Source organism: Enoplosus armatus, chromosome 8, assembly GCF_043641665.1.
Source record: "Enoplosus armatus isolate fEnoArm2 chromosome 8, fEnoArm2.hap1, whole genome shotgun sequence".
In the NCBI taxonomy this organism is placed as follows: domain Eukaryota; kingdom Metazoa; phylum Chordata; class Actinopteri; order Centrarchiformes; family Enoplosidae; genus Enoplosus; species Enoplosus armatus.
Window position 1 is genome coordinate 22334853 of NC_092187.1, and position 23986 is coordinate 22358838.

A 23986-nucleotide genomic window follows, 5' to 3' on the forward strand; every position below is an offset into this window, starting at 1 on the left:
TCTGCAGAAGTTCAGATTATTATTTTTGTGGGGGGGTCAGGGGCTGGTTAGACATATCACTTCCACAGGTAACACTGTGGGATGAGTTCAGTTTTAAGGTGATGATTTGAACAGTTACATATTAATTACCATATAGCGTTAGCTGGTTGACGAACTCATGATGTTCCTGTACTGGAAGAAGCGCGGAGCGTACGAGCTGGAGGCACTGCCATCCTCTCTCACCCAAGGGGGAATAGAGCGCTACTCCTGGTCCTCATCCCTGGACGTCATCCATGATCTGTGTGGTAAGCTGGGGAACTAGGAGGATCACCTGACTAAGTGGTGGATTTGTGTTTGTTTGTGTGTGTGTATGTGTGTGTTTTCTCACAATGAAACAGGAGGCTGGGCAGTGGACTGGTTTGCGTTTGTTTATCCATTTTATTTTTGATTATTTGCCTCAGATGCCACTGGTCTATAGGTAAATAAAAGATAAAATTAAAATGTTCATAACAGTTTTTTTCTAAATGACCAAATCCTATTTCTCACACATCGTTTTATTGATTTAGAATTTGGTACACATATCCCCTAAAGCTTGCTCTTCAGCTCAGCCTACAGACCAACAATGTATGTCATGCTTGAATTTCACCTTTTATGTATTTTTCTGTAATTAAAAATGTTTGTTTGCCCTCAGAGAAGGACGTACGCTAAACTAAAACATGATAAACATTGCACCTGCTAAACATCAGCATCTTAGCATTATCATTGTGAGTATGTTAGCATGCTAATGCTGCTAGCTTGGCTGTAGACTCTTAGTCTTGTTTTCATGGTTGGGAAGGAGTAACAAGCTGTAAACTTGGTTCAGTTTTACCTATGATATCATGTTGGAAATCTCTCTATTTATAACATGAACATTATTCTGCACAATGGAAAAAGAAATAGATACCTTGTGTGTAGTTCAGACCTGCTCCACTCAGTCTCATCCTTATTCATCCAATGACATGGGTGATACTGTGTAACATTTACCATGGGTCAGACATTACTTCACATTGTTATATGTAACTTTTCTGCAAGCAGATGATCTGGGTCACTTGCACTTTTGAGCTAAGGACTTAAGCACCATCATGGAAAGGTTTTTTTTTTCCATTGCTCTGTTCTTCCGTGGAAAGCACTCAGTGACCTGGCATGAAGACAACCTCACATGAGAGAGAAGAGGGGGGAAAGAACGGATGAGACCAGCTCCACGATGAAATATTTACCACGGAAGAAGTGCATAGCTAAACTGCAATGCTTCCCTGTCTCCACTCAGTGCTTTTTTGACGTGGCACAGGGGCACTTGCTTTCCGCTGTGCCGCCCGATTTATGCCATTAGTGAAGGGGAAGTGATAACACAGGGCTGGGGAGGAATGTTCTTCATCCTCTCCTCTCTGCCAGCCAGACTCTTGGAAATCCGGCTACTTTCTGGTCAGCTTAAAGCCGGTGCCTGCTGAGGCAGACCTGTTTGGCAGAGACCGAAAAGAGGAATGCCACAGAGGGAACAGTGAGGCTTTGATCCTTACCTTTTCACCATCTCTATAATTAAGCTTCAAGTTTCTACTGAATACATTTCCCAACTCTGTTGGAGCACTCAGCTTTGGAACTTCTCAGCTTAAAGATACCTTCCCTTTCTCCAAAATAGAACAGAATCAGTCCCAAAACTCACTTCCCTTGCCTTATTGTAAGAATCACAACTGCATTCCCAGTCTTGTAACTCCATAAAATGACAGTACTTCAGTGCTGCAGGTAAACATTTCAAATTTGTAGTTGTTTCCTTGTGAAGCATGAACAACAAGCCCAGGGGTCCTCTCTGGACTTGCATTTTGCAGTTAGCACACTACTAAAGAAACCAATCTGTTTTCATGCCCTTTTGAAAATGACTTTCTTCATTTTGCCGAAAATCGCCATCAACATTGATAGTTAAATGTTTGTGTCAACATGCCTCACAATGTAGGCTCTAAATGTAGTCTGGGTCATTTTCAAGCTCAAACGATCAGTCAATTAGTCGATTAGTCGAAATGAATTGGCAGTTATTTTGATAATCAATCTATTTGTCATTTTTCAAGAATAAGTGCATTCTCTCTCCAGGCTCTCAAATGACAGGATTTGCTGCTTTTCTTTGTCATATATGATGAATATTTTGGACTCTCGGTCCGACAAAACAATGATACCTTGTGTGAGTTATGGGCTCACAAGAGTGTGCCGTCTTCCCTTTTTGGGAAATAAATGATGTGGGAACACAACCTGTCACACCTTAATCAGGATTATGTGACTATACATCTGCCTTCTGCTACTGAGGGATGGGAGGACGATCTGCAGAAGTGGTCTTGGAGAGCAGTAACACACAAAGCTAGCTTGCAGTAACTAAAGTGTTAGAGTTCAGGGACAAGTTGCGCTGTTTGCGACTGCATCAAGGAAAACTAGCATTGCTGCTTAAAGTAAAGTAGCTAAATATACTACTGTAGTTGTAGGCAGAGGTATGATCACATGATCCCGTTTTAAGGTGTGACAGGTTGTGCGTTTTTTTAGCTGACCACTCTTCTGACTCACAAGGAAAGCTTTTGTTGAGTCTGAAAATTAGGTTGTTTTGTGAGTCCTTATTTGGGTTTCAGTGAAATTTCAGTTCATGGGTTTATCCCAGCTCTAACCTTGTGCTGTACACTACGTTCACCAGTCCAAAATATCCCCAGTGTACAAGCACACACTGGCATTCCTCAGGTCATACTCAGCCCCGGGTTCCAGTAACAGCAGAACATGCCTCTATTTTGCTTGGAGTTTACCGCCAGTAAAGCCCATAAAAAGAATAGTCTGACACAAAAGGCCACACTATTATATAATAATCAGCTCGTACTTGACCAATTACTGTACTTTCTGACATAAATGCCTTAGAAAATTCAAGATATGCAGTAATCCCCTCATGACCGTTCTTAAATATGGTGACAAGGTATTAGTTTTCGGCTAATACTCTACCGTAATGTAAGAGTCATGTAGACCCCAGATATTCATGGAGCGACTTGAGAAAGCTGAATTTTCTCAACTGTCATTGGCATTAAATAATTCCAAAATGAGTCAGCAGAGTAACTCAGATATTATTTGTTTTCCTCCATGTTGTAAATTGAAAATTGTTGACTTCTCCTCCACCCCTCTCTGGAACAGTTTACACTTGTTGTTCTGTGGGTTTCAGTGTTATACATGGGGAGCTTGGGTTTGCTCAGATGTGGTGGAGGAGGGAGAAAGATAGAGGGAGGGGGTAGGAGAGTGTGTGATGCACATGTGTGTGATTTAACCACTATGGGGGTACAACAACATTAAACAGGAGGGCTGTGTCCTGCCCCCACTACCACTGAACCCTCAGCATTAGAAACAGCTGCAACCTGCTCACTTGGCCCAGGCTCGTTCACCTGTAGAGGAATACTGTGGGGGTTCAGTAGTGAAGGTTTGGGTTGTTATTCGCTAGCCAGAGCCTTTTAGGTGTCAGTATTCACCAAATGTGATTTTGTGTTTGAAATGTAATGTTAGATATAAATAGTTTTCTGTGTAACACATTAAGTAACTTTTCCAGAAAGCTAGGAATAAATAAAACACAAACTTTTGTGTTCTGTCATGAAAGTTTAGCAAGTAAGACTTTGCTCAGTTTGTCTCAATGGACTGAACAAACTATTGTCACAAAGCACAGCAAATAACCTGTCTCCCTACCTGCTGTCTACATCTCCACCTGACCGCCCTGCTGTCTTTCTAGGTGTTGATGGAGACAGTTGATACCACTCTTGTATCTGTTCATTCAATATGGAGCTTCGGCCAGGAGACAACTGGCTTAGCTTAGCGTAAAGAGTATTTCTTGGCTGGGAACAGTGAGTCCCTGCTGGTTGCCTTGCTGACAACAAGACTCCAGGAAGTCACTGCTCTCGGCCGATAAATAGTCCGGCACATAATCCTCCTTTAAAAATTGAGGCTGAATTTGTTTTTACACTTCACTTTTTATACGGATTAAACGAACAAGCTATAACCTGTTAATTAGCAGAATTTGTTACCCTCGGACAGAGCCAAGCTAACTGTTCCCCCGTTTCCAGTCTTTATGCTAAGCTAAGCTAACTGTCTCCTGGCTCCAACTTCATATTGGCTGGTATCAATCTTCTGATCGGAGTCTCTGCAAGAAATCAAATAAGCACGTTTCCCAAAACGTTGAACGATGCTTTTAAATTAGCTTCCCCATTAACAGAAGCGAATGCCAATGGGACAGTAATCCTGTCATGTGTAGCCTAATATGGTGGGAATTCTCCTGATGGTGGTGTTATAGCAACCACCGCTGCAACAAGTTTCACCGAAACATATACTGCAGCTTAGTGGAAATAAAAAAGTAAGTTGTTTTGTCTATGAATTGTCAGTAATGAAAAATGCGCAGTATCATTTCCCAGAGGCCTAAGTCCATCTTCAGATTCCTTGTTTTATCTGATCAAAGATAATCAATTTATAGTCATATATGACAAAGAAAATAATTTGTACTTTTGTTTCAGAAAAGATTAATCTTATTATCAAAATAGTTGCCACTCATCTATGAATCGATAATTATTGATTAATTGTTAAAATTCCACCAGAATTGCTGTAAATCATCTTTAGACCTAGATGAGCAATTTTTATATTCATAATATAACAATACTACCATATTTATAGTCAGACATTTTCCTTCATACCTACATTTACCTAATCTTTGTAAAATTAATTTGGGAGACAGAGGATATGTCGTTGATTACTTGTAGCATATTTCATTTATTAATCTTTAAATGAGAACCTACCACAAACCTGCCTTTCTTTCCTGCAGGGCTTCCTTAACTTCTTGTCTGCTCATTCCACATTTCTGTATTGTATGGTCTCGCGTTTCTGTCTGTCTGCTACCCTGCGTGTGCTGATATGACTATCTCTTTGCCAGGTTTCCCAGTGCGTATGCCATCCCGCCTGCCTGCCATCTGTGTTCATCTCTCAGGAGTCTTTTCATAACGATCTCCTAGCGAGGAGGTGCATGTTACCTTACATACGGGGTGGAGGGGCTCTGAAAAACATGATGTGAAAATGAGGAGAGGAGTCAAAGCCTGAGCAAACAAAAGAATAAGCTCACCCCCCTCCTCATGTGCCATGATGAGATCTCACCAAATAGGAGGCAGAGTGAAACATTCTTAACATTCCTCGTAAAAATGTGCGTAAGGCTCGCGGCTAAACGTGTGCTCGCCTCGGCCTCTCCCCGCCTAAACATGGAGTTCTGATGAGGCTCTGAAGGAGGCGTTGGTGCGAGAGGAGGTGAAGACTATGACTTGTGAACACGGCAAGGCATGATGTGGTGATAGAAGGCCTGGTTTAACCTTTTGGGAGTTTGATATTAGATTGCATTTCGGACCAAAAGTGTGCAGATCTTTGGCCTGCAATCGACTGTTCACCAAACTATGATTCATTTTCTGATCCGCTACGTGATCAATAGACTAATCGTTTCAGCACTGGGATGCTTTTCAATTTCCCTCATTGCTAGCACGCATGAAGATTTGACAGTAAAGAACTTGCAAGAACTCTGACTAATTTAAATATTTAAAACCACGTTCATAGTTGCATTATGGTTACAAAATGAGGAAGTGGAGATTGAAGTTGGAATACTTTGTACATCTTGCATGTTCAAGTGTGCATCATTTCGGACTCGCCCCTGCCGCTCTGGTTTATTAATGGGTGCCTAATGGGTCTTTGCCCCTGGCAATGTCTCTCTGTGGTGTGCAAGCCAGCAGAGAGCAGCGTAGATGGGATGCTCCACTGTCTCTTTAGTGTGCAAGCTCATTGTCTGCTGTCACGTGTGTTCGTGTATAGTGTGTGCTTGTGTTTGCTTTTGGCTTAATCAGCAGTGCTGAGTTCAGGAATTCCAGTTCATCAGAGAGAGAAAGAGGGAGAGTCAGCAAGATATGAGCAAGTAGGAGAGAAGATGGAGCTTCAGCAGATAATAGAGTGATTTTATAAAACAACGACATGGACAAGTAGTAGAGAGAGTTGAATGGGCTTAGGAGAGGCTTGAGTTTAGGACAGTGGGAAATAAACTGGATTTGAGGTCATTTGAGGTTATGGCTCAGTTAGGGTTATACGTTTTCAAAAATCACGTTTGAATGAAGGAAAAGTAACATGTAATGCAACACATGTAGCCACGTTCATTTGTGGGGCCTCTGTCGGCCTTTTTGCATGACAAGATGACCTGTCAGATTTGTTGCCATGGTTTCAGTTTCTCCCTCTGTTGAGTCAAATCCAAAATGTGGCTAACTTGTTAGCAAATAGTTGCTTATTTAGACATCCAGCAGATGCAGAGCAACATTAGCATTTATTTGTTTCTGTCCACCTGATGAATGTGAGTCATGAAGTCTCGCTGTGGTAAAGAAAGTTCTGCCTCTTTGGGAAACACTCCATAAAAGCTGGAGGCTCCCTCTGCAGCCTGCTGCTTGTAAACCCTGAGGGAGCCATTAGCTTGAGGCCCGCTGGCAGAGGCCACAGTCAGTGCTGAGAGCACGTCTCGGCCTGCGCACAGCAGAGACATGGGGGAGACTTTTTCCCCCTTTTTCCCTGAATGCGGTGGAAGTTTGACAAAATACACTCGCCTCGTGGAATTGTTGAGAGTTGTTCAAAGGGTCTTTTTAGCCATGCTAGCGGTGTGGCTCTAGGGATGGCAATGCCACTTTGGTCCAGACTGAAATCTCTTAAAAACTATCTGATTGATTGGCATGAAATTTGGTACAGATGTTCATGGTCCACAGAGGATGAATCCTACTGACTTTGGTGATCTCCTGACTTTTCTTCTAGTGCCATGAGCAGGTCAAAGTTTCCACTTATTCTGTGTAATATCTCAACATCAACTCATTGGATTAGCACAAAACTTTTTGCAGACTTTCATGGTTACCAGATGATGAATCCTCCTGACTTTGGTGATCCCTTGACTTTCCTTTAGTGCCACCAGCAGGTTGATATTTTTGGCCTAGTGAAATATCTTGACATCTATTAGGTGGATTGGTATGAGATTTGTTACAGACATTCATGCCCTCTCAGGATGAATTGTAATATCTTCGGTGATCCCTTAACTTTTTACAGATATTTCAAAAACTAATGACATTCCCATCAGGCTTAGCGGTACTTTGTGTTTAGTGCTTATTATCAAATGTTAGCATGCTAACACAGTAAACTAAGATGGTGTCAATGGTAAACATTACACCTGCTAAACATCAGCATGGCATCATTGTCATTGTGAGCATGTTAGCATGTTGAAGTTAGAGTTTAGCTCAAAACACAGATGTGCCTCAGTACACTCTCACAGAGCTGCTAGCGTGGCTGTAGACTCTTAATTTTGTTTTTACTTGGACTGAGCGAATTCATTGCAGACAGGTTGACTCTTCCCTTCACAGTGGGGAAGCCATGGGCTCTGTGGTATGCACCAATTACAGTGTTTTTCCCTCTTCCCCACAAGCACCCTTGACCTGTGAGTGCAGCTGTAGCCAAGTGGATGACTCAAGGTGACTTGTTGTCGTACGCCAGCTCAGAGAAGGGCCTCGGCTGTTATACCATTTCTTTCATGGTGACAAATTATTGTTTGAAGTTGGCCTTTAAGTTCAGCCACTAAGTGACTTCATTTTCTAGCAGCAGCCCGTCTCTATTACTGACGATTCAGTAATGATATTACATGTGTAGCTCGGCCAAAGGTGACATTACAATGAACAGGTTATCTGATCTTGCTGGAAAGGTTTGGCTACAAAGTCCTGTCATGCCCAGAAACTGGAGACTTTTTGCAACAAGCACCTTCCCCGTCTGTCCCAACCCCCCCCCCCCTCCAGCTCTTCCTGCTCCCCTTTCCTGGTCTTACTTTCTCCCTCCTGCACGTGTATTCTCTGTTTTTCTCATTAGGCAGACAGATAAATACTGGTGCGCTCAGGGTCTCTGTTATGATATCTTTATCGTGTGTTTACATGTAGAAGATGTAGACGTAAACACTGCCTTTTATCATGCCCTCAATGCAGCGTTGGCCAACTAGTCAAGTAGATTTTAGAGATTTATTTGACAATGGTGATTTGTTATGGTGGAGTGGAGTACAGCGAGCTTACCCACGATGAGTGCACTTTTGTACAAAAACCAGAATGGGACTTCCTCTCATTTGCTCCATTTTCTTCCTGCCTCTTTGGCCGTTATTCATTTCTCTCTGATCTCCTCCCAACAACACACCCCGCCCTCTTCCCTCTGTTTACCTTTCCATCTAGAAATCTCTTTAACCAGAGTTTTTCATTTTATGACATGGCTTCTCTGTCTATTACTGTGTGAGAGTGTTTCTTGTGCTCATAGTCACTCTCCCTCCCTCTTTTTCACTCCGTCCTTATATAAACACAGGCAGTGACTTCAGTCAGCGTGTCTACAATATGTTTTTACAGCTTTACCAAGAAAGGTGTGTTAATGAATGTGTAGCTGGCTGGGTGGCTGGTTTGGTGTTTTAGTGATAAAGAGAGATGTCAAATTGACTTATGTGTTCTGTTTCAGATGACAAGCCCGTCCAGGAGGAGGACTGGGTGGTGTGCCAGCACCCTGAGTGTCCTGAGCGCCGGAGGGCCTCCAAGGTAAGATCCTTTAAACCTGCCAGGTCAACTAAAAGCAGGTCTGTGCAGGGACTGATTTCACTGACAAGTACGACAGTCAGCAGGTTTATCTTCAGAGAGTCTTCGTGTCCTTTTGGGATTTTTGTGACAATACGCTTGTTTGCTTTCTTGCAGAAGAAGAGCAATACCACTCTCATGTCTGTTTGAAACTGCAGCCAGCAGCAGGTTAGCTTAGCATGTTATATCTTGTTTGTTTAATCTGTACAAAAACCAAAGTGTAAAAAGTAAAAGAGTCTCTGCTGGTTGCCTGGCAACCTCACAGGGACTCCAGGGAGTTACTGCTCCTGGCCAAGAAATAGTCTGGCACATAACCCCCCATAAAACCACAAATTGTCCTTCTTACAGTTCAGTTTTTGTACAAATTTAACAAAAGAGATATAATGTATGAATTGACCTTCAGAGATGCTAACAGATTTTTTCAGGCTAGCTTTTTCCACCTGTTTCCAGTGTGTATGCTAAGCTAAGGTAACCGGCTTCTTTTATGACCCTCTGCCTGAAACTCTCCACCTGAAAGCAAATTTCCCAAAATATTGAATTTTTCCTTTTCATTGAAGTTTCAAAACAGGTGTTATATTTTCTTTTTGGGTGACAATAAAAATGTGCGTTCTTACAACCATTCTGTTCCTTTTATTAGACAGTGGACAGTAGAGAGAGGAGAGTAAACAAGGATAGAGAGAGAAAGATGGGGACCAGCATTTAACAAGGGTCCCAGGCCGGACTCGAATCTTTGCGGACATTGTGATTAGAGACTCTTCTCCCTCCTGTTATCCATCAGAGCAAAGGAGGAAATAGTGTGATGTTGTTATAGAGCCACAAGGTCTGTAGAGAGAGGAGATCAGGGTGGTTGAATGGGTTAACAAATGGTCAGACTTTACCACAGGACACTGCAGTTCGTTTCCCGTTTCCTACCGACAGGCAACATTGGTTTCTTTTTGCCACGACCACAATTGTCCCCTAATCTTAACCAAGTGGTTATTATTGTAACCTTGATGACAAACGTCCCCGTGACCTTAACCAAGTAGTTATTTTAACCTAAACCATGATCTTTCCTTAACCATAACCAAGTCGTTTTTGTGCCTAAAACTAACCAAACCTTAAAATGCTTTCTTTTGCAACAGTGATTTGCTATGGTTTTGGGAGGCACTGACCAATGACGTCCTGCCGACAGAGATGTCAGATCAGAAAACGCCTATATTTGTTGTTTTGGTAGCAATTACATACATCACAGTAATTTGCCGGACTTGTTGTGCTACTCAAGGCAAGCACCTTGAACCCTTAAGCCACTAGGACACCTCAAAACAGGAACCAAAAATGAACAGTGGTGGAGGAAGTATTCACCTTCACAATGCTTTGTTTTGTCCAACCAATAGTCCAAACCTTAAAGTTAATTTGACAAGCTGGAACAGTTAAATTTTTTTAAATGAAAAATGACTTCAACCATTATGAGAATGGTTGCCAATTAATTTTCTGTCAATCGATTATGTTTTTCAGCTGTACTTGTTTAAACTGTGCAGTTAAATGTATAAGAAAACATCATATTTTATGAGCTCTTCACATGTTTTGTATGCAAAAATCTTAACTTGTAAAGTAACTAGAGACTAAAGATGTCAGATAAACGTACAATGTCCCTCTGAGATGAAATAGAAATTAGAATGAAATGAAAATACTCATGTAAAGTACAAGTACCTCAACTTTGTACTTAAGTACAGTACTTGAGTACATTCCACCACTGAAAATGAAACGGCTTTAAAATGAAGATGCACACACTCTGACTTTGTCCCTTTAACTCCCGTTCGGCCCGTTAATCTTTTGACCCTCGTGGGATGCACCCAGCATCTCTCTTGTGTTGCACTGCAACACAGTGAAGGTGAAGCAGTGAGTGGCAAAGCTGCTTTTCTTCTTTTAGGTGTTAAAAGGGGCGTGAGTGCCGGGGCTCTGTGTCTGGCCACTAGACTGTGAAATGAATTATTCCTTTGAAGCCACTGGTTTCTGAAAATGGGAGTCTGGCCAGAAGACCAAGAGAGACCGACATAGTGTTTGGTCTGTCTGTCGGCCTGTCGGCTGTTTTGGTTTGTCGGCTCCCTCATGCCACTAGAGCTGAGCATTAGACGGATTTTTCCCATTGAATCAAGATGTTGTCCTTTGCTGTCCTCTCTGCGGAGACAATGGAAAGGGAAAATGACAGAGATGACAGAGAAGAGACAGAGGATGGTGAATTCAGTCAGCATGTGGAGAGAGAGAGACGTTTATATATAGTTTTTCTCCACGGCAACTGAGAATAATAAAGTGGGGGAAGAAGAGAGAGCCAAAGAGCTTAACCTGAACTATCCTTGCTGCCTCTTCCCCTGCTCCTCACATTATTGAGTCTCCCAAACCCACTTTTCCTGAAAGACAAAAACACTTGGGCCTATCTGGCCCCTCTCACATAACAAGGTCCCTCCTTTATGCATTTGTGTTTATATGACCTACTGTGGCACGGGGGGTGGGGGGGGGTAGTATGGGACAAAGCGTGTCTGACTGATGCCACCTGTCTCCTTGGTCAGGGTCAGGGTTGATGTTATTATGTAAGGATATTAGGGAAAGACTTTTAGCCCAGTGTGGACTGGGATAGACGGACAGACAGTGAGACGGAGGGGGACAGGTTGACAGAGAGGGTAAAAAAAGACAAAGAGGGGTCCAAGGAAAATATTACATTTTTAGATTTATCAGTTGGTGTTCAGACCTCTAATGATTGCATCATGATACACTTTTTTCCCACAATAACCGTTTCTCTCCTAGTAAAGAGGAGATATCCCAAGATGTCACAATTCTTAATATTTCTGGTGATTTTAGTACATCGAGGTGTGAAGTAAGAAGGTGAGTCATGATAGTTTGGGCATTTCCGGACTATAACTAATGAAATTTACTGTGCTGCGTAATTGTTTTTGACACATTTCTCATTTGGCTCAATCTTGTGGCTGTTGCTCAAGAGTTATGCATGTATTGCCTGTAACGAGCTTTAAACAGCAGGGGGCAATGTCATGGCAACCCTGGCCTACAGGCCTCGCTCTGTTGCTTATTCCCCTCAAGAGCTCACTCACACTGCGTTTGCTTCACAAGTGAGAGGCACATTTCTAGGAAGGGATGGGAACATAAATATATCCCTTGATTTTAGCCCACTCCACCCACTAAACAGTTTTAGAAGCATCAAAGACGGCATTTTTACTCAGAAAATGAAAATAAAACATTAAACTTTTATTATTCACTTTAAGAGTTTTTCATAAAGTAGTGCAAAATCTCTTTGATATACTGGCGGCTTGGCAACAGGACACAGAGCAGACACAAACACAGACAGACAGAGAGAGAATCTTAGGCCGGTCCTGCACTGCATTTAAACCGTTTTATTCCCAGACAGGCCTGCCTTTGGTCTCCTACTGCCATATATCAGCTCCCGACGGGGCTGCATCTCTTCCAGTCACAGCATGACTGGCCTGGAACTGAATGAGTCCACCTGCACCATAATTTACTGAAATCACACCAGGTGTCGGCCTGTGTATTTGCGCTGCTATAGCTCAGCGCTGTCACCACATTACACAACAGCACTTAAAGGGTACTAGAAGGCTTTTAGATAGGCCGACACATGTACTTCCAACAGGGTTATTTGGATACTTTGCTGTGGGTTTCTGCAAGCCAGTGGGATTTAAAATCAGCCTGCAGGTGTCCAACTGGAAGATGACGTTCAATCCAGAGTTAGTTCTTGGCTGAGTTGGTGGGATTCATTTCAGATTACGCTGGTTAGCACTCAATGCTAGTCTGAGCTTGCTCCCTGGATCTAGACTCCCACATAGAAGGGCTTATTATCCCTGGTCGCCTGCCCCCCCCCCTCGCTTCTATACCCGTCTCCTTCGTTTCCCTCCCTCCCTCAGCTTTGACAAGACAGGACCAGACAAGACAACTCGTAAGGTGTGGGTCGCCTTGGCAACGGGCCCCTCCTTGCCCAAACAGCTGGAGGCTCAGGGATAATGTGAAGGGATTCTGCGTTTGACGGAGAGAGAAAGGATGAGAAAAAGTTTCAGTCAGCTGACTTTGACTTTGGGATCCCTCTCTCTGCATTTCCACCCACCTGTTTTTAAGCACATTTTCAATCTGCATATTAAAAAAAAAAAACATTGAAATATTGCAACAATATGCTAACAATGCTTGGAGGTGGAGAGGTTGGCGCATTGATTAAAGCAAAATATGACAAAACAATGGAAACAGACTTGGCGAATATATCATGACGTACATGAAGCATTGTGATGTAGTGGTCACTGAAGCTTCCACTGAAGTGATGAGAACATCCGATCTGTGTGGGCCGATAAGGAGACTTTTGCAGATTTTCTTGAAATTCTGTTTAAACTTGTGCTACATTTTCGACAGAAACCCGGTTTGCGTGCCTCATGCCGTCACTGACTCCTCACACTCACCCCCATTGTTTGGTTGACTTCCATTCTCTCTTTGTCTCCCTCTTTTCTGTCCCCATTGCTGATCTTTTAGGGGAAGTAATATCATATCAGTCAGACAAGCACAGACGTACCCCTGTGATATATAAGATATTGCACAGAATCACCTTACTACTACTGGTTGAATCATTCCACCTTTAGCTGTGCTCTTTTTTTTTAATAGTTGTTTTCTTTTCATGCCCATTTTTGCTTTTTTACAAATACAGACGAACCGGCTCTAGTGACTTAACCTCGCTTTGTGCCTTCCACTGACCGGCTTTGCCAAAAATCTCACCTAACTGACACTGACAGGGACCTGCTAAGGCTGCTCAGTAAACACTGTCATTGGGCTGGATGCCCACTTTCTGTATGTGTCAAGGGGTTCAAGGTATTAGGTGCCATTTCCTGGTAGAGCTGAATTAAGTTCTGGGTTTCATTCAGTTATACTAACTGCATCCCACCAGCCCAATTGTAGTCCATCTGTCAGCCTGCAGGGATTCTCCTCTCCTGCAGTCACTCAGCATGTATAGAACTGTTTAAAACATCTGTGTGTATCTTCTTAGTTTACCTGCCTCTCCGCCTCATCCTTCTTGTGCTTCTTTTGAGAAATATTCTGTTAATGTTTAAAAAGGTCCTGCTGAGCAAAACTGCCATGCATTTTATGAATATGCTTATATACTTCCTATGTTTTCTTTATTTGCCTTTTTCCTTGTTTTTTCCATGATGTTTCCATCGTCTTCAAAAGTAAGCTGTCTTAGTTGATTTATTTCAGAACAGGAAAAAGCAGTATGTTCATCAGTTTTGCTTGATTGCTACCCATATGTATTTCTCACAGCTTGTATTGTACTTGAGAAACTTGAGTGACTGCAGACTGCAGAGTCTTTAAATTGTTTTTCTGGGAAAAATGTAAAAGGATGTGACCTCAGCTATAACTGTAAAGTTCTTGGAAAGTTTATTTTATGAAGTAATGCAAGCTCACTAATGGAAACGTTGGTCTGCAATGCTCTGATGACTGGAGTCATTTAGACATCAGGGGAGCAGAGTTACCTAATCGCTATTCAACATGGCGCTGACCATTGAGATACGCGGGTGATAATTTGTTTATGAAGGGAAGGGTGAGCGTGCATGTTCTTTTCCAGCATTTCATTCCCTGCTTCACATTCGCAGACGTACTTGTTCACACAGCAGCCGCACAGTACACAGTTTTTCTGCTGCTAGACTAACTAGAAATTGAGGGTAGTTGTTGTAACTGAAACGACTTCATATAGGGTTCTTGTGTAAAGGAAGCAGCTGTAAGATCAAAGTATGGAAGCTATGATTCATTCATGTACGAGTGTCAGAGATTACGCTCAGTGCTCATCAGCCTGTGGATACTACTTCTGGCTGCCTGAGTTTGGTGAAACTCACTGCTGTAGTTTGGTTAATAGTTAGACTACTTGTAGTGAGTATTGATTTGAATACTTTAAGTGTCTTCAATTAATTTCTTATTACTTATTCCAACATCTATACGTATTGGTGGATTTTTGTTTATTTACTGGACAATTAATGCACAAGTAGAATTAACACAGTTATTACAAGTAAAGTAAAATAAGCCATGATTTTATAATGTAGCCTCCAATTTATAGTATTTTGGAAGTATAATGAAGCATTGATTAAACAAAACTGAAAGTCTACAGCCAGGTTAGCAGCTATGCCAGCCTAAGTGGTAATGTTAGCATGCTAACATGCTCATAATGACAATGCTGACATGCTGCTTTGACCTGATGATGGCACTAAAAGAAACGTCAAAGGATCACCAAAGTTATTACAGTTCATCCTGAGGGGGACATAGATGTCTGTACCAAATTTCATGGCACTCCATTCAATAGTCGTTGAGACTGCTAACTGAAAGCCACAAATGTCAACCTCATGGTGGCTCTACAGGAAAAGTCAGTAGGATGAACTGTCTGGGGACCATGAATGTCTGTATAAAGTTTTGCGGCAATCAATCCAATAGTTGTTGAGATATTTCAGTCTGGACCAAAGTGATGGACCAACACTCGCTAGTATGGCAAAAAGGATTTGGATACACATGCCAGATTCAGTCAGTGTGTTGTGGTCCAGTTGGCTGAGGGGCAATACAATGTACAATGTGAAGCTGAAATGCATAAAAATCATTACAAACCTATTACTGTTATTCTCAGGAAAAGTGGGCTCAGACAGCGTCTATGTGAACCTTAGAGTGTTTCATTTGGTGTGTGGCGGCACTCTAGATCCATCTCTTGCATTTTAACACATTGTTCTTGATTCGCTGTTAATCATCTCCCTGTTTTGATCAGGAGTTTCTCCCATGATTCAACAGTCTGCATGAACCGTCTGTGTTTGGGTTTGAGAAACATTCTTTTGTTTTGATTTGTTTACTTCATATATTTGACGCAGTAATCAGCTTTGTGACTGTGACCAGTGAGTTAACAGTAAGTCGACTTGTCATCACACATTTATAAGACATCTCATAAATAATTTTACTACGTGGGAAGGATGAATTGATCATCAGTCTTGCTTAAGGATAAGCTTTTGTGTTGAGTACCAGCTGGCTTCGTTGTACTGCGTCAGCTGATAACTGAACTTTTTCTCATTAAGTATTTGTAGCTTATAAAAGACAGAAACGTATTCCCTGTTTTCAGTCATTACTCGGACATGATATTCCCATGTTTATGTGCCCATTTCTCTCCGGTGGAGTAAGACTGTCACGATGTGGATCCCAGCCACCCCAGCAGGCTACGACAGGCTGGCAGCTCCCTCTTGTACAGACACACAAGGACTTCATCAGCTAAGAACCAATCGCAGTGTCTTTTGCCCAGCTGTACTTTTCCAGCCCTATGGGACGTGATAGTCCATAAAGAGAGGCTGATGACTCTGAGACAGTGACTCATTTTACGTCAGACAACAGTCACCTCAGCCTCCACGGAGGGGTGACTGTATGAAGCAGTGAAAGTAGAAAACACAGCCATGTAGAGTGCAAAGTTTTGTTTATTAACTTGAAAAATGTATTTCATCACTTTTACTTGGAGCATTTCTACAACACGGGCTGACTATGATTTTTGGCAAAGTACCCAGAATAACTCCGTCAGATAAAAAACAAAGTATAATGTGTGGTGTTGGGTAGGTAGTGTACAGTACGTTTATCAGAGCTTTTTCTCTGAAAACAGCTGCCTGGTGCAGCTGGAAATGATGCTGATGAAAGCAGTGAGAGTCAATCAAAACAGTAAAGTTGTGGGCTGTAAAAAAAAAAACCCAATTAGCTGAAAGATGCCAAACTGCGTTGAGTGATAATTATCTGTGGGTTCATAACTTTGAGTGACCCCTTTCACATAACACAGTTATTTCATAATATATAAATACTGATTAGAGCAGCTTTAAAGCAACTGACTAAAGAGAAGTAAAGAGAAATTCAACGTACTGTCATCCTGTAATTGCTACTTGTGGCCACAGTGGCTGCTGTTCTGCAAATTTTACATATTTGGCTTTGAAGTCTAGTTATGTATATACAACTGCAACTTATCTTACTTTGTTGTAAGATGCTACACTGAGCTTCTAGATCAAATACTAACCCAAAATAATGGTGTAACGCCACTGAAATCTGGATAAAAGGGGACGCCTGTCCATCAGGGTTAGTGGAAAGAAAATCAGTTTGACAGGCATCCAGCAATAACAGACAAGCTGGACATTGATGTGTGTCCATCCATACAATGTCTCATCAGGAAAGTAAAGGGGGGGTGTACGAGTGACGCCAGTTCAACTCCCCAGGAGCATCCCAGTCAGGAAGCAGCATCGTGGCAGTCAGGGGAATAACAGGAAGAGGGTACCTGACTGATGCTCCAATGGAAACGACCTTGTATGGGCCGACCAATATAGCCGGGGTTCAAAGACTTAAGAGGAGGCCCCCAGTGAGGAGATGGATTGAGAAAACAACCCCCCTAAATCCCTCTCATGCGAAGAGTCTTCTCATGGCAAACCCCAGTAATTGTTGGTTTGCTCTGAGTGTTTTGAGAATGTAAACAACCGCTGCTTAATGAAATGCTGTGAGAGTGGCAGTCTGCACAGCTTAGTTAGAGAGGCGATAATAAGCTTTGAAAAATCTCCAATTCAGAACGTGTTATTATGGTTATGGAAGCGCTTGCTCTCTAAATCACTCTTAACTGCAGCCAGCCACGAAACCGTGGAACTTCCAGCAGCATCACGGGCAAAATATTTGGCTTTAATCCTTCTCTTTATCGACACTTCTCACACCACCTTACTCATCCTTCGTTATCTTCAGGCTCACATTTCCCTTTGTTTTTCCTCCTTATTTAACCGCTCCCCTTGAAGACGTGAAAGAATTCAGAGCTTGTGGTTACTGAGGGGTTAATGCCAAGGTCAGGCATCAAGGGAAGGTCACTCATGTTCAGCCTCCCATCTCTGCCTCCAACAATGACAGTGTCAGTGGGGTCTAATCCTTCAGGGTAATTGCATCGCTGCTGTCCTCTCTTTTAAATATAGCCCCCCCTAATTAAGCCTGACAATGGGGGGTGGCGGGGCAGACATGGATTCAACAGGTCGCCTTGTTTTGAAGACACAGGACAGGGAGAGGTGGGGTTTGGGCATTAAAACTTACCCGCTCCCTCCGCCAGTTCACCTCCCCCCATTCTCTTACACCAAACATGTGCCCCCCCAGCCTCGGGGGGTTTTGTTTTTGTGAGCTAGCTAATTGCGGGGGATTTAAACACGGTTCATCTCGGATTAACCTGAATGACAAAAGAACAGAGAGTAGTGGGCTGAGTGTTTGCGGTCAGCGCAACAGACTGTAACAGGACATTAGGCTATAAATATAGAATCTGTGGATTTCCCCTTTCAAAAAGGACTCTAATAACATTACATTAATGAATACATTTTCTGTTAGTTGACTAATCAGTTAATTGACTAATCGATTCACAACGACACCACATTTCCATTACTCTGTTTTTGAATTCATACTGATCTGGGCTGAACAGGTACTCTGAAAGTGGTATTATAAATGTGTGTATGGTAATGTTTGTGTGTTGGTTGTGTTGGAGCAGATTTATTGTCCCTGGTCAGCACTTTTCAAGAAATCCGACTGACCCTGAGGGGAAAGGAGGTTACTTGAGGGAGTTCAAAGTTCAAGTTCAAGTACTAAATCGGGCAGCAGCGTTTAGCGCAGACATGAATAAGAAAAAATGTGACGATTGCTCACCGAAGTGTTTGAACTACATCTGGATCAGCTGAAACATCACACAACTGCACGTCAGATGGAAAACTTTGCTAATTCCCAGTAGAAAAGAGATCAGTTTCAGTGGGAGTTTACGTGAGTCAGCCAGGATGTGTGTGAGCTTGCGGGGGTGTGATTGAGAAGAAGGGGCGGGGTTGATGATTTTCTCAGTGTGTATGTTTATGTGTCTTCCCAGTAGACTGCTGTAGTAAACAGAGTGAGCCTCTTCAGCTCTGTCACATTCTTTTTCGATCCTGCCGTCTGTCAGATTAACTCCGTCCAGTGTTTTCACCCTGAAGATTGGGATTATTTTAGGAACTTGAAACGCACTCATCTGAGGGACTACAGAGCAAGTTCAATATAGGTTACGACTTAAACTTTCACCACCTGCTGCCTTTTGGAGCTTGGACATATTGATTGTTTTTTCCACTGAAATTTAAAAGGGTTGCCTGCAAACTGGAGCTGTCTATGGTGGGTAAACGAAATGTAAAAAGAAAAGCTTTCTCTTTTATTACAGAATATACGATGTTGGAGTTTGTGCCTAGAAACACTCTGATAGCATGTGTTGTTGCACTTTTCATTCATTCTCTGTAAAAGCAAAGGATAGCAGAACTAATGCAGGTCAGATTGTTTCATCATTGGTTAATCTGCTGATTATTTTCTCAATTCATCGGTAATCTAGAAAACATCCAAAATTTTCTAGAGCTCAAGGTGACGTCATCAAATGTTTTTTGTTCAACCAACAGTCCAAAACCCAAACATTCAAGATTGACTTGATTATAGGACGAGCAGCAAATCGTCCAGAAGCTGCCAAATGAAACGATTAATGGATTAATCTTCTGTCGATCAACTAATCGATTAATATACTACTTGTTGCAGCTCTAAACTAAACATTCAGCATTTACGTCATTGTCTTTTTCCCTGTGTGTGTGTGTGTGTGTGTGAGGCAGTGAAGGTAACACACGTTCACATCTGTGCACATCAGCAAGTTTGTTTTTCCTCCTATGTCTGCATATTTCACATCTGCTTCTTATATCAGCAGACCAGTGTACCCCCTGGCACCCACCAGCCTTCTCTCCTTTCCATATTCTTTTAGACCAAATTGGAAGTGGTTTCCCAATAATCAATTTCCATGTCATATTTGGAGCAGCTTGCGTCCAAATCACTGTCGGTTGAAGTTCTAATTCAACTTGGAATACCCTGTTCTTTTTCCTCTCACTTCCTCCTTTTTTGGTCTTGTTCACCGCCCTCCTGTCTATCTCTCTTTCTTCTCCTGCCCTGAAGCTATGGATAGGAAGGCTGGTTGCGTCACAGTCCAGCCAACATTGCCTGAGACAGCAGTCGGTACACTTGACTTTGTTAGAGCAGAAAGAGACCAGCTGCTGGTGAGTGGTGCTTTTTCGCATGTAGTCGTATTGATCATCCTGAAATGAATAGTGTCGAGCCTGGTTGTGTTTAGTTCTTCAGCTCTAAGAGGATTTAGTGCTGTTTCCCTCCTTAAGAGGCAGCTTGAGTGTGTTGTTTTTCTCAGTGACAACACTGTGACAGTGGCATGTGTCATTTGGGTGTCATGTAAACATTTTACTGTGCTGCTGGGGTTGGGGTCAGTTGTGTTTCAGCTGAAGTAGATCTAAAAACGATAACAGAAAATTGAAATCTGTTTTGCTTTTGCTTTAAAACTCCTCGGAATACACTCTATGAAGTAATTAAGAAGGAATTTCCTGTTGCCAGTAATTGTTGCAGTTTCAATTTATGCTTGGATTCAGCTGAAAAAAGGGACCATATTCAGTTGTCCAATAGGAAAATTAGTTGTGGAAGATAAGGAAGTTTTTCTTGGGAAAACTTTGCTGCATGTTGAAACATACCTTTCACAGGAATGCATAGTTTGCTTCACAAAAAAGGAGTTACAGTATTTCCTGTGAGCATGTTTGTTCCTGAGTTTGTTACTTTCTGTGGCTTAGACCTGGAGTGCCTGTGTGCTGTCAGATGGACCTTTGGACAGTGTCTGATCTCACCTTTACATTATTTGCATAGCTGTAGGTGATAGCGGCAGGGGGGGGAAAGATGGCGTAGATGTGACAACAGTGTTGATGCACCATCAGGACAGTCATTCGCTGGAGAGTTAATGAACATTTAGAGTCAACACACCTGTAATTTACATATTTATTACCAGAAGAGGAAATACACAATGTTGTATTCCATAATGGACTTTGGGGAGTCATTTACTTCTGCTGTGTTGCAGTATGAATATGAAAGTGATGTCAGTGTGTTAATAATACAAAAGTGGGCCAAATTCTCCTCTATGTCTATAGTATGTAATCTGGGAAAAAACCTCCTGCATCATGTGTCACTGTGCAGAGGAGGATGACCTCATGAAATGCTACGTACGGTTATACAGTCTGTCCAAAATACTGTCAAACAAGAAAATGAGTCACACAAACTGATCTGGAGTCTTAAATGAGCCTACTGGATATGATATGTTTGTTTTTGGGAGGTGGGAGTTTTTTTCCCGCCTTTGCTGTTGATAATAGTCATGTTGTACAAACCAAATTAATTGCTGAAATCCGGGAAAGCTGTGACATAAAAAGAAAAAATGTGAGCGGTCAAATAGATAAAAGTCAAATGGTAAAGTTATTACCCGAACAGACCGACTTCATGATTCCGCTTGTTGTGCGCATTCTTACTGTGGCTGATTATTACAACCATTAGAGTTGCCATCACTTTTAAGCAATACAAACACATTACTGCTTCATATGTATTATGGCTTCTACATGAATCATCAGCTGGTGAGGATGCTGACTTTTTGGACATATGGACATGTAGCTTTAGCCTCAGCCTTTTAGCATTATAGCATGTATGTAGCCTTCGAGTGTATATTCAGACCCTTTTACAGGGTTCTTGTTTTAAAGAAAACTGGTTGTTAAACTGGTTGTTTCAAGCTTACCTAAACACACGGCGTATTTTGTTTTTAGAATTATTATAAAAAGTCAGCTCCGGACCTTTTATCGGCCAGTCCACTGTGTTAATAGCATTAATAAGCTACAGCTGATAAAATCTGCAAGTTGTAAGCTAGAAATAAGAAGCCTGCTTTTGCTTACTTTAGTGGGAAATCAAAGTCCCATTGTTTCAAAAATGTGTAGTTATTTTGCGTGGTAAGCCTGTCACTGTTATCATTGTTAAGTGCATACACTACAAGCTTGGCATAGCAAAGGGGGGGGGATGCTCAACTGCTCAACTGTGTGATCGTCTGACCTCTCGTGTCGCAGTATTCCCCAGCTCAAAGCAATTAGAGTTGTAAAGTAAGTTGTAATAAGCAGAAATGATCCTTTAAAGTATCAGTTACATGTGGCTGGATGTACAGTATGCCTCATGGGGATCATTATATACACCTGCTTTCATTGTTTTATTTCCACTTACAGTTATTGGCTTTGGATGACATCATCCCCTGTTAAACACCCCTCCTCATCCTACATTTGATATCTGTTAGTGAATGTATACTCACCAGAGTTTACCACCGCGGGTCCTTTTGATGAACATAGTTAACATGTGTTAGGATAACACACACACACACACACACACACACACACACACACACACACACACACACACTCCTGGGAGGATGAAGCACAGCAAGTGCCTCCGTTTGAGTAAATCCATATGTGTGTGGGGCGTCAGGACTGTGCGGTACCAGAATGAGAGAGAGTCGGTTAATAGGGAACAGGCGTACAGACAGGTTGTTGCATAACGGCCGCAGTAAAAAACCAGGCCCTGGCTCTCCTCCTCCGGCCAGAGGACAGATGGCGGCAGAAGAAAGCGAGCGAGCGGCAGCGGCCCTCTCCAATGCCACTCCTCAACAGATGCATCGTTTATTTATTGAAAAATAAATCAGACTCAGGCCAGGCCTGCCCAGGTTCCCCCTTTGATCTCCTGCAGCCTTACTGGGCGCTGTTTTCAATCCCACCTACTGGGCCACAGCTAATGGCAACTCTGTGTAATGTTTAGGAAAGCAGGCCCTCTCCAGCATACACAGGGAGGCCCTATGGGGTCGCGTGCTCTGCTCCCAAGAGGACAATGAAAATCGGCTCTTAGAAAAAGGTAGCAAAAGAAGTAACATGTAGCAGAGTTTGACCTGTCTCTGTCTCTGTCAGCACAGCTGGATGAAAAGCACGCTCGCTCTGCAGGCATTTAGCTCTTTAAACGTTTTCTGTGACAATCGATCACGCTTAATGCAGTAGCATTAACCGTAAGTGTTGCTCAAAAACAAAGTAAAATAGAATTAATTAAACTAAGCTATTTGAAGATCACACCTTTGTGGTCTGGGAACGATTATTATTTATAGATTAAATTATTAATTGACTAATTATTACAATTTTTGTTTTTTAGCAGCCCAAAGATCAGTTCTATCCAGAAAATCATTAGCTTTTGATCTGATGTTACAAAGGAAAATGACACGTGAAGGCGTTTGGGATTACAGTAAAATGAGCTTGCAACCGACAGACAAACATTTATCTTTATTTGCATGGTACACCTGTGTTTGTGCAGTCTCTGCACTCTGTACTGTACTGTATTGATGTATGCACGGGTCAGAGGTCACATCAGTGTATTTGACGGTGAAAACGAGACAGTGGTTGTCTTTCTTTGAGTCGTAGACTATGAACCACTGATGATGTGTACTTGCGTCTGACTTTTGGGTTATCTTTGATTAATCTGATGTTGTAGACGGCATGAGTTGGTCTGACCAAAGTCTGTCTGGATGTTTCACTGACTTCACAGCAGTCATACTATTTGAACAAGACTGTGCATGACTCTGCCTCGTCTAGTGCTAACCAATCATTTTCGTGCGTAGGTGTGTTTATTGGGATGCACTTGAGCTTTTTGCTTCTTTTTTGTGTTTTTTTTGTGTGTAAGAAAAAGGCCAGAGTGGGTTTTTGACAGAAAAATAAAGGGTAAGAGTGTTGACTCCAAGTTACCGTGAGCGGACTCATGATTGATGAGGAGTTAACGCTAACATAACTTACTGCTGAGGAGATTCTCGACCCGTTGCCAAATCAGTGATGACTTTCATGTTAGGACAGGACCTTAAAGCAGCCTTTTTGTGGGAGTGGAGTGATGGTAAGCATTAAAGTTGGCCCGTGTAATTAAACACAGTGTACCTGGATGTCACCCGCAGTCTCAACAAAGACTGAAGTACAATGAAACCTTTCGGTGTTGGACAGAAGGTTGGCCCGAACAATATGGTTTGTGCTCAACGTAACCAAACCATTGTCCCCAATATGAAGCATTAATCAAGCTGTTTTGTGTTGGTTCAGGTTAGCTTTGATTTCATGTTTTCTATAGTGTGTGTGTGGGTGTGTGTGTGTGTGGAGGTTGATGATGGCCACTTGGAACAATGACAGGGAACTGAGTTTGCTCTATGGGCGTGGGCACCACCACGATAAACAGCTGTGTGTGTTTTTATGTGTGTGTGTTATGGAGCATGTGTGAGAACTCCTGTTTTCACAATATGTCAATAAAAGATCTTGCAGTATGTTTTTCTGTTGGATGCAGTAAATTTACGTGTTGCACATTAACCCTTGCCTCCTGGACCCACCCTCACACCTCCGCACACTTACAGCGTG

The 23986-nt window shown here is 42.2% G+C and overlaps 1 protein-coding gene across 1 annotated transcript in view; it reads left to right on the plus strand.

Annotated features, from left to right (window-relative positions):
* Positions 1-8549: 8549 nt before the first annotated feature.
* Positions 8550-23986, plus strand: part of plekhg5b (pleckstrin homology domain containing, family G (with RhoGef domain) member 5b) — a 48176-nt gene continuing 32739 nt past the window's right edge. Inside the window, exon 1 of the mRNA XM_070910005.1 lies at positions 8550-8624. The gene's annotated coding sequence lies outside the window, so the exon portion shown is untranslated. The remainder of the gene's footprint in view (positions 8625-23986) is intronic.